This window comes from Nicotiana tomentosiformis, chromosome 2 (assembly GCF_000390325.3).
Source record: "Nicotiana tomentosiformis chromosome 2, ASM39032v3, whole genome shotgun sequence".
In the NCBI taxonomy this organism is placed as follows: domain Eukaryota; kingdom Viridiplantae; phylum Streptophyta; class Magnoliopsida; order Solanales; family Solanaceae; genus Nicotiana; species Nicotiana tomentosiformis.
Window position 1 is genome coordinate 120,543,824 of NC_090813.1, and position 8,614 is coordinate 120,552,437.

Here is an 8,614-nt window from a genome sequence, read left to right on the forward strand (position 1 = left end):
TTTCTAATATTTCATATTCTCTCATGATGATAGGATCATCCTGTGTGGTGCCAGATTTGGCCAAACATCTTTCCATTGAGTTTGGAATTAATTGATCATATTTGAATTCATCTATAAGATAATTAAGCATATCAATTGAAAAACACGAAAATGATGTCTCATCTCCTGAAAATTTTAGTATCTTTTGCATATCAAAAATGACTCTTTCTTCATCAACTCTCAAAATTAATTGTCCTTGATGGATATCTATGATTGCTCTACCTTTGGCAAGAAATGGTCTACCTAAGATGATTGGTTCATCAGGACATTCATTCATTTCAAGGACTATAAAATCTACAGAAAAAACAAACTTATCTACTCTTACGAGCACATTTTCAATTATTCCCTTAGGTTCTTAGTACTTTGATCTGCAAACTGAATAGAAACACCTATTTCTTTTATTTTACCAAGATTTAATTTTCTAAAGATAGAAAATGGCATCAAGTTAATTGAAGCTCCAAAATCACAAAGTGCTTTTTCAAAATATACTTCTCCCAAAGTGCATGGAATTGTAAAACTACCTGGATCACTGTGTTTTTGTGGTAGCTTATTTTGAAGTATAACACTGTATTTTTCAACAAGTATTACCACAGAAACTTCTTCAAATTTCCTTTTACTTGACAAAATTTCTTTTAAAAATTAGCACAAGAAGGCATTTGCAACAAAGCATCAGTGAAAGGAATATTGATGTGAATCTGTTTTAAAATCTCCAAAAACTTTAAAAATTGATTATCAAGCTTTTCTCTTTTCATTTTATGTGGAAAAAGAATTGTCACGGGGAAATGAGTCAATTTTTAATATTTTCTTCTTCTTTTTTCTTGACTTCTTTCTCTTCAGATGGTTCAGAGGGTATTTCAATATTCTTACCCTTGTTTACCTGTTGTTCTGACTGGTCTGTATAGGGTTCATCAAGCTTCTTACTTGATCGTAAGGTGATGGTCTTAAGGTGCTCCTTTGTATTTTTCTCTGTGTTGCTTGGCAAGGGAGACACAAGAGTTGCCAGTTGGCTTAATTGAATTTCCAGATTTTTGAGGGCTGAACCCTGAATTTCCATCTTTTCATCAATGACTTTAATGTACTTATACAAAAGTTCATTAAGACTTGAATGACCTTGTTGAGGCCATTGGTGATATGGCCTTGCTTGTTGATAAGGTCTGTAATTTGGTTGCCCACGGTTCTGATTTTGGTATCCCGACGGACCTTGTACTTGTTGTTTCTGAAAGCTTTGAGAGTTCTTTGCACTATTTGTATTGCTCCATTGAAATCCTGTATGCTTTTGGGCCATTGGACTACCAAAAGGGTACGGTTTATAACTGATAGAATGGACATGTTCATCATTATGATTGGTTGCTTGACATTCATAGTTCAAATGATTTCCTCCACACATGTCACAAGCCTCAGACTGGATTGGTTGTGTATTCATCTGAAAAGAAATAATTTGTTGCATTAGTGTATTTAAAACATCAACCCGATTTACGTAGCAGCCTTCTTGATGATTACACGCTCAGATGGCCATTGGATGGCATTCTCAGAAATATCATTCAACAATTGCAATGCTTCCTCTGTGAATTTTTCCATTATAGAACCTCATGCAACTGCATCAATCACATTTTTAGAAGAGGGTTTTAACCCGTGATAAAAAATATACAGATGCATATGTTCAAGAATGTCGTGGTGTGGGAATTTTCAGGAATGTCGTGGTGTGGGAATTTTCTTAACATTGCTTTTAATCTTTCCAAAGCTTGATAAATTGGATCAATATCAGTCTGCAAGAAATTAGATATGTCTTGTCTTAAGTTTGTGATTTTAGCAGGGGAAATATATTTGTTTAAAAATTTCTGATTCATTTGGTCCCATGTGGTAATGGAACCTTGCGGCAAACTTCGCAACCAAGTCTTGGCATCTCCTTTTAAAGAAAAAAAAAATAGCCTTAACTTGATAGCTTCAGGAGGTACTCCATTGTGCTTAGTTGTTTCAACAAGTTCCAGAAAGTCAATTAAATGACAGTGTGGATCTTCACTTGAGTCTCCAGCGAAGATACAAGACTGTTGAATTGTTTGAATAAGGCCAGTCCTTATTTCAAAGTTGTTGGCTGCCACTGGGGATTTTCTGACACTAGATTCACAGTTGGAGCGGTTAGGTCAAGCACAATCCCTAAGGATTCTGTTTGCTGGTCTTGGTGCTACTTCATTAAACTAATCTTCTACATGGACTGGTGGTGGAACTTCCGGTGGATGAATTTCTTCTACTTCTTGATTCTCCATTCCTTCACAATCTAGGCTTTGAGAAGATGGTGTTTGTCCTTTCCTACACAATTAAAGAGACCTTTCAGTTTCTGGATTGTAACTAACCAACTTTTTTTTTATAGAAGAGCGGGTCATAAAATATCCAAAATTTTAAAATAAAATAAATGCACAATTTTTTTTTAGAGAAAATTAAAGTAGTTCTTAAAATAATAATAGTACTATATAAAATAAAATAAAAAAATACGAAATGTTGTAGTAATAAATAATAGTAGTATTATTACTAAATAACAATTAAAACATTTTATAAAGTTGAAAAATAAAAGTAGGTGATGCAACAAAAACGTTTATATGATAATATTCTTACTTAAAATAATAAAAATTATGTTAATACATACAATACTAATTTTAGAATTACTAAAAATAGTAAATAGTAGTACTGCTAGTAAGCGAAACTAATATGCTGAAGAAGATTGTATTGACAATACTACATACTTTGTAGTAATGTTGTTGAAGAAAAAAAAACAAATAATAATTTAACAATAATTATAATAATAAGTACTCAAATTAGTAACAAAATATTTAATCTGAAGAGGATGTATGCCAAACCCCAGCAACCGTACCAAAAATTTGACAAGGCCAATGTGTATAGGAATTTCCTGCTCGTACTCTATCAAATATTAGTATAGTTTATGATATCGTCCCACAGAGATTGGATAATCTATGTTACAAACTTATAATTTTTTAACTACTATTTGAGAGAATCAACTTGATGAAAAGTGAGTGAGATTTAAAACTTGTTAATTACTTAAACAAAACAAATAACTTCTGGAAGATTTATACTTTAAAACGAGTTGGAAATCATTGAATTCACTTGATTATTACTATAATAAAATCTCAATTTCTACATTTATTTCTTTAAAGAATAATTGCTTATTTTTAATACAATTATATTTTGCTCACTAAGAAATAACTAATTAATAACACTCCGTGAGAACTATGTTAATTAATCAACTTAAGACTAGTGACGTTTAAACCAAAATATTTTTCTTGCTTGAATTGTGCTAAAAGATAGTAAAAACTTCGTGAGAATATTTATACTAAAGATCAATAATCTTTCCTACAACAATTCCTCCGTGAGAATTAAAACTGAGGCAAGCAAGATTACGGACTTGAAATAATAGTTTGCAAAATATTACTCTCACTCTACTATTTTATTCATCAGTTATTTTATATTACTTTTGCTCCGTGAGAATTACAAAATTAATAGAAGAATAACTTAGAGGTAAAATATGTAGACATGATAATAGATTAGTTAAAAACTATCATTCCAGCATAGTATGAAATGTAAATAAAAACGTTCAAGAAGAATATATAAAAGCCGAGATAGTATTATAAAATATATCAAGCTTCATCAACTATCCCAACGAAAAGAAATTACTCCATTATGGAATGAGAAAAGCTAAAAAGGATATTTAGAAGACTAAGAAATATTTTTACTATAAGGAAAGGAAACAAAGAAAAGAAGACCAAGACTAGTTCTTTCCATAATTTCCATGTGTATTCCACGTTTACGAATATGAAAATGATGTGTGCAACTGTGACTTTGCTTCATTCTCTTGTCCTTTAGACTTTTTCCTTTCTTTTTCATAATTTCTTCTTCCTACAAGAATTGTTAGAAAGTGTGCGAGTATAGGATAATGTTATTCATATTTTATTTTAAGATCTTATTTTTAACACATGAAATTATATGAATGATTTATATCCATCAATCCAGTTATAATGTGCAACCATTGGAAAAAAAGCAGAAGACATCAATAAGTTGGGATCATTTAGGGGAAGGTTAAAAAGACCTGTTTTTTTAGCTTGACTAATGTAAAGCAATGTATATGCTTAATACTTCATGGACAAGCCCTCTTGAGTCTTGAGTTTGCTTTATGGATGCTGGACTACCTGTGCAAGATCAAGGGTAAGAGCACAGCAGCCTTTGTGTAACTGCAATTTAACAAGAGCTAGGTGGAAAAATATAATCTTAGCAGAGATTCTTCGTGAATGTCTATTAGCAGATATTAATGGCAGGGTTACCCATAAAAGAAAGTGAGGATAATACCATAAGGTGGCTGCGAGGTCACCACCTATATCTCGTTAAACAAATGTTAGGCTGTTAACTGGAGTCTAAATGAATTAATCAGAGTTTGCAAGTTGATCTGGTCTTCCCTGAAACATAAAAACAACCTATCATTGAAGTACCATGCCATCCTTTCGATAGATTTCTTAAGAACACAATCTTATATTAAGGTGGTTTTACTTGTTTAAAAGGTCCTAAACTAAGGTATGACTGCAATTGCCAACACACAGTTGGAGATTCAAAGCAGTTTAGCCTGAACAGAGATGATATCAATTTGTGTTAGCTCTTTCTTTAACATCTTCTTCTTCTTCTTCTAACTTTTGCTTTCTATTATTTATCTGTCTATCCGTTAGTGTTTGGGAGCCGCGGGGTTGGGGAAAGCGACTTCTACATATTGGATATGTTTGCTTTAATTGATTGAGTATATGTAGATATCAGATTGGGGTTATTTTAGCTCCTGTTGGACTATATTATTCTTCTTGTAAAATGATTCGGTTTTGTTCTCCTCTGGGTTAAGCATGCGTCATTTTCACGTCCACAATTTTCCTCCGTAGGATGTCGTGATGACACCTAGTCTCTACGACTAAGTAAGCCTAGCAGATTATAATAACTTGACGGAAATAATTAACAAAATACTAAAACAAGGTTGAATAACCGATATAAACTTCCGAAAGCAGGATCAACAACAGTATACTCCCCAAGACCGGTGGAACTGAGTCATAAGCTCTACAGAGTAAAACTAAAATATCTACTACATCACTGTCTGAAAGAAAATACAACGGGAAATAAAAATAAAGGAAGGTGACTCCGAGGCCTGTGGACGCCAAGTAGGCATACCTTGAAGTCTCCGTAAAGTAGCTAACAGATGATCACTAATAACCGGCACGAGCAGACATATCTGGATCTGCACAAAAATATGCAGAAGCGTTAACATGAGTACACCACAATGGTACCTAGTAAGTATCAACCCTAACCTCAGTAAAGTAGTGATGAGGCCAGATCAAGACACCTACTAGGATATAAATAAATAGTATGAAACGTAATAAGGATAAATAATGAAACGCGGAGAAATAACCGATGCGAAACTCTTAACAACATGTGATGACCCGATAGATCATTTTGAGTTTTAACCTTTATTTCTGTGTTCCGAGACCTCGAATAGCTCCGTTTAGTATTTTTTGATTTGCGTGCGTAGTCCGTGTCTTTTTTCGGAAAAATTTTATGTGAAAAAATAAAGAAAATATGAATTTCAGCCTTAAAAATGATTTAAGTTGACTACGAATAATATTTTATGTAAACGGATCCGAATCAGCATTTTGACGCTCCCGATGATCTTGATTTGGTGCTTGGGCGTATACCCTAAATTAAATTCGGAAGTCCGTAACTTGATTTAACGTGAGTTATTGAAAACTAGTAATTTGAAGATAAGTTTGACCGTAGGATGACTTTGTTGCCACCGGTTCAAATTTCAGTTTCGGAACTTGGTATATGTTTATTTCACAATTTATGATTTGTCTGCAAAATTTGGTGCAAAACGGAGTTGATTTGACTTGATTCGTATGTCCGGCTATAAATTTAAAAGTTCTTAAGTTTCTTTAAAAATGTCATGCATTTTGATGTCCGATTCATTGTTCTAGGTGTTATTTTAGTATTTTGATCGCGTGAGTGAGTTCATAAGATGTTATTACACTTGTGTTCATAATTAGTTTGGAGGCATAGGGGCTCGGGTGTATTTGAGATAGGCTATAGATTGATTTTTGGACTTTGGAGATAGCTGGTGCACTTCTGGTGCTAGTGCTCTGCTGCAGATCTCGCATTTGCGAGGTCTGGCTCGCAATTGTGAGCCTCGCTTTTGCGAACAAATGTTCGCATTTCGAGCATGGTCTGGATTGGATGGTTTCGCATTTGCAAGGATTATGTTCGCAACTGCGAACGGTTAGTGATCGCAATTGCGATCGCAGAGTCGCATTTGCGACTCAGTAGTCCTTGAGCTGTCTTCGCATTTGCGAATCAAATGTCGCATTTGCGACTGCTATGGACCTGAGACAGGTTTCGCATTTGTGGCCCTTGCCTCACATTTGTGAGACATCGCAATTGCGACATCCGCAGCTCGATAAATGAGGGGGAAAATGGGACTTAGCTCATTTCTCACAATTTCTCAACCCTAAACACCCTAGAGGCGATTTTCCAATAGACTTTTCTTCCCAAATTCATTGGTAAGTGACTTTAATACATTATTTTCAATTACCTATTATATTTGATGATATTTCAACATCAAATTTAGGATTTTCACGGTAAAAATTAGGGATTTGGGTAGAATTGAGAGTTTTTATAAAATTTAGATTTAGACCTCTAATTGGGATCGGATTTCAAAACAAATTGCATAATCGAACTCGGGGGTGAATGGGTAATTGGGTTTTGCTCCGAATCTCGAATTTTGATCAAGCAAACAATTTTTCCAAAATCATTAAAGATCGAATCATTTTCACTCGTGGGTAGTTTCTAAAGCTTATTTTGAATTGTTTGAACTACATTTGGTTAGATTCGATTGGTTTGGAGGCGAATTTTAGAGGAACAGTCCCGATTGAGCTTTGATTTGATTGCGGAGTGAGGTAAGTGTCATGGTTAACCTCGACTGGAGGGATTAAGACTTATTAGTCTATTTGCTATGTATTTTATGTGTGGGAACAACGTATATGTGAGGTGACGAGTACTTATACGTTGTTATTGGGTTAAAGCATGCAGGTGAAACTTGTTTCTTTGGGTTTTGTTGCATTGTTAACCATGATATCCATGCTTAGGTTAGGTTATTACTTCTTTGATTATTCGTTTCGTAGTTATTGCTTATTTCATAGTTGTTCAATATTTTTGGAAGTTGAAGTTTGGCATCTTGGCATTCTATTTGACGTTAAATACATTCTCCGCATTATTTATTACTCGAATTCATATTATCATCATTACATGGTGAGGACGAGTAAAAGCACGAAGGCTGATGCCGTGCCATTTATCTTATTTATTCATTATTACATGGTGAGGAAGAGAGTAAAATCACGAAGGGTGATGTCATGCCATTTATCTCATTTATTCACTATTAAGTGGTGAGGAAGAGAGTAAAAGTACGAAGAGTGATGCCGTGCCATTTATCTCATTTATTCATTATTACATGGTGAGGAAGAGTAAAAGCACAAAGGGTGATTCCATACCATTCATCTCATTTATTCATTATTACATGGTAAGGATGAGAGTAAAAGCACGAAGGGTAACGCCGTGCCATTTTCATACCTTTGGTTTATCTGATTTCATTGGTTGATGATTTACTTGGCTATTTCTTGATTTCATACATGTCGCAACTTTTATATTTGCCCCTTTTTGCATGTCCCCTCCCAGTTTGTACGTTACCATTCTTTGTTATTATTGCTGCTTTATATACACTTATACAGGTTTAGCTACGTACGTATCTTGTCATAGCCTCGTCACTACCTCGTCGAGGTTGGGCTCGACACTTACAGAGTACAATGGGTCGGTTGTACTCATACTACACATCTGCACTTCTTGTGCAGATACTAGTATTGATCCCCACAGTGTGTTAGATGCGTCAGCTTGGATCATTGCATAAGAAGACTCGAGGTAGATCTGCTGGCGTCCGCAGACGTTGAACCATTCTATTCTTGTTCTCTCGCAGATGGCAAGAACACGCACAACATCTGCAGCCGGGCAGGAGATGGAGCCCCATGTGGTGGCTACCACCAGGGGCAGAGGCCAAGCCAGAGGCAGAGCTCAACCTAGACCTCGAGCAGCAACACCCGCATTGGAGTCTCAGATTGTCCATGAGGAGGAGGTCCCAGCTCAGACCGCACCCGTTGGAACAACTCAGGTCTCATAGGGAATCATAGCCACTCAGTGCTTCAGGACGCTCTAGTCCGATTGGTGGGCCTTATGGAGAATGTGGCCCAGACCGATGCATTTCCAGTGCACCAGTCATCTCTCGGGCTGGGGGAGGAGTGCAGACTCCCGCTACTCACTCCTCGGAGAAGGTGGGTCCTCTATATCAAACTCCAACAACCCAGCTAGTTGGGGTAGTTCATCTAGTTGTTGCGGCACAGGCCTGGGATAGGCCTGCTATGTCTTCTGAGACCTTGTTGAGGCTGGATAAGTTTACCAAGCTCTTTTTTGTTCATTTCAGCGGCGCACCTTCTAAGGACCT

General features: G+C 35.7%; 1 non-coding gene across 1 annotated transcript; it reads left to right on the forward strand.

Annotated features, from left to right (window-relative positions):
* Nucleotides 1-1,731: 1,731 nt before the first annotated feature.
* On the forward strand, nt 1,732-1,838 carry LOC117275752 (small nucleolar RNA R71). Its single transcript, XR_004505950.1, has one exon. It is a non-coding gene; the product is annotated as a small nucleolar RNA R71 (small nucleolar RNA).
* Nucleotides 1,839-8,614: the final 6,776 nt, after the last annotated feature.